Genomic DNA, 2,718 nt, shown 5'->3' with positions numbered 1-2,718 from the left:
CTCGCCAAGCCGACCACCCAACGTTCATGTGCACACCCTTCTTCAACGCCAAACCCTCCATACTTGAGTCCGCCCGCCTTCCATCATGAGTAGGCCTCCAAGAAACCCGCTCAATGCTCCATGGTGTATAAATACTCTATCGCACTCCATTATTGTCGCATGTTTCGTCGCAAGCTCGTCATCGCAACCGCAACTCGCCTGTCTGCGCGTGCCCTGGTCATGCAGCCCAACTCCCCGTGCACGCCCACGCGCCCGTGCCGGGTTAGTCCGGGCACCTAAGGACCTTACAGGAAAGGATGTATACAATTATGGCGCACTCCACTACCACGAAGGAAGTTGCAAGTAAACACATGCTTTAAATCTTCACCCCTACCAAATTACAATGTCAACGAAAATAATTATCTCCTCTTCAATGTTTGTGCAACAGTCTTTTGAGATTGAAAGGTGTGATGAAGGATGTATTCCCTTGCCAAATCTGGAAAGAAAACATCTCATAGATTTTCTCAGTGGGATGGGTTTCATGCCAAAACACATATTTCTCAGGATGTTCGCAAAGAAAAGCTTTGTATTCTCCACGCTTATTCTTTGGAATCTCCAACCCACAAGACACAGTCGTGTTAAAAGGCCCCGCTCCACAGCAAGCAAACGTCGTGTTTTCAAAACCAGCAAACAAAGCCACGCCCCATTTTTGTATTTCATCAACAATTCACAAGCCAAGCCACCCATATTTTGTTTTCGAAATTTATACCACTTTTTCAAATATCACTAAATCTTACCATAGGATTTTCCGTGTTCAATTATCTTTAATACGAAATCATAAGCATTAACGAGCAGGATCGTCGCTCTGTCTAATTTTTTATTCAGTTGGTCGACGAACAGCCTGAGATCATGATTAAATGCCACAGCTAGTAGATTTGTAGTTTCCAAACATCCACCTTTATATGCCTTCATTCCTACCAGCCTTGAATTTGGACTACAACCCAGAAGAGGGCAGCTTATTGCAATGAAGTTTCTTGCCCCCTTACTGTATAGGCACTGCAACATCGACCACGGATAAGAAAATACCCCAAAATCTAACATAATGGAAACAATATCGGGCAATAAACTGCTAAAATAAAATATGTACCAACAAATGTTAATTATATTTACTAAGCAGCAGCTTGACGTAATCCTTAGCACTTGTAGTCTTTTGAAAGGTGGTATTCGCTAAGTAGTTGAGGCCAATATCATTGCCAGCACTGCTAATGGCATACAAGGACCGGGATAGATATTCTTTTGCATAATAAGCTCCTCCAAACTTTTGTTCTAGACTCGAAGAATAGTTCGCAAATTGGCGTATCTGGAGACTTAAAGGCATGATATTCTACAGCGAAAACACCAAGAACATTTAATTGTTTGTTTTGAACATGTAAATTCAATTAGAATGAACATGTATCTATTTTTGCACTCACCAAGTAATTTCTCGTGGAATCTAGTAATCCACTTCCTCCAGATGCGAAATTGATACCACGAGAGAAGTTCGATCGTGGGTTCAGATATTGAGGTGGGAACGACAACCTTAACTTACTAGATGTAAATACAAATTTTATATGTATATTAATCTCATTAAAGAAACAAACATAGAATTATCAATAGGTTTGGATGAGGTAAATATCGATGAAATCGAATGCAGTTCGGCCATTAGAGAAACGACCAGTGGGGCGATGGAAGAAGGTCTCTCCGTATGGTGGAAAATTAGCTTTAGCAGTTGTGTTGGCAATGAAATTGTTGGTACTGGCGTCTGCTAGAGAATCTCCAAAAATGAACATGGCGGGGACATTATAGTTAATTGGTGTAGCTAAAGAAAGAGATAAAAGAAACGTAAGGGCAACGAGCATTGTTAATAACTCCATTATATTGCAGGGAAGGGAATCGGGGGAGGCGTGGATGGATGTAGATAAATTAAGGGTGGGGAGATAGCAAGGCAGGCTTCTTAATTTTAAATAAAAATTAAGAGGATCCCACTCGTCCCTGGTCCCGCGTTGGGTTCACACGCAAATACGGAAAAAATTGCATGCCCCGTTAGGAAATTGCAAATCGCTGGGATTGCCTGGTTGTGGCAGTCATAGACTCCTGCTGTCACGCCCCTACACCTGCGGCAGTCTTCCAACCGCTTGTAGCGAGGTGCGGCACCACCGAACACTTTATTTTTAACAATACTAACATTCGTGGACTACGCCTTTTCCAACATTAACATACTTAGTTTGTGTTTCGCAACCAAGTAAAATATTATCCTTTATACTTTAATTAAGCCCATACTCATTCATTATCCATATGCAATTAACCGAGAACATCAAAAATTGCAAACAACTATAAAGGGGAGGGGCAACTCCCCGTAATGTGAGTCTGCCCGACAATTTTATTAAGAATATCAGATTACAATACAACAGTGTGTCTTGGCCGAACCAAGTCTCACACTTAACCAATTTTACAATAGACATGCCACCTGCCTTTTACAATGTGTCATGCACCTTTGAACAAGAAGAGGTGCTCACCTGAGCCACCCAACCTTCCTACCAAATCCTGCACGAAACCGTACCCAAGAATCCACTCATGCATGGCACTCTTTGCCAACCATCCACCAAGACAACCGGCACAAACCTTCAAGTCTAATGCGCATGAGGTGTGCACATTTCCTCACTAAATATGCACACTCCTTTTGTCTTATGCAAAGGCTAT

General features: G+C 42.1%; 1 pseudogene; it reads right to left on the bottom strand.

Moving 5' to 3' along the window:
* Positions 1-409: 409 nt before the first annotated feature.
* Positions 410-1,892, bottom strand: LOC149141620 (GDSL esterase/lipase 6-like; annotated as a pseudogene).
* Positions 1,893-2,718: the final 826 nt, after the last annotated feature.

The sequence above is a fragment of the Pinus tabuliformis genome, chromosome X (genome assembly GCF_031772625.1).
Source record: "Pinus tabuliformis cultivar Carrire ecotype Pingquan chromosome X, CPIR1, whole genome shotgun sequence".
Classification (NCBI taxonomy): Eukaryota; Viridiplantae; Streptophyta; class Pinopsida; order Pinales; family Pinaceae; genus Pinus; species Pinus tabuliformis.
This window is presented reverse-complemented; position numbering and strand designations above follow the sequence as displayed.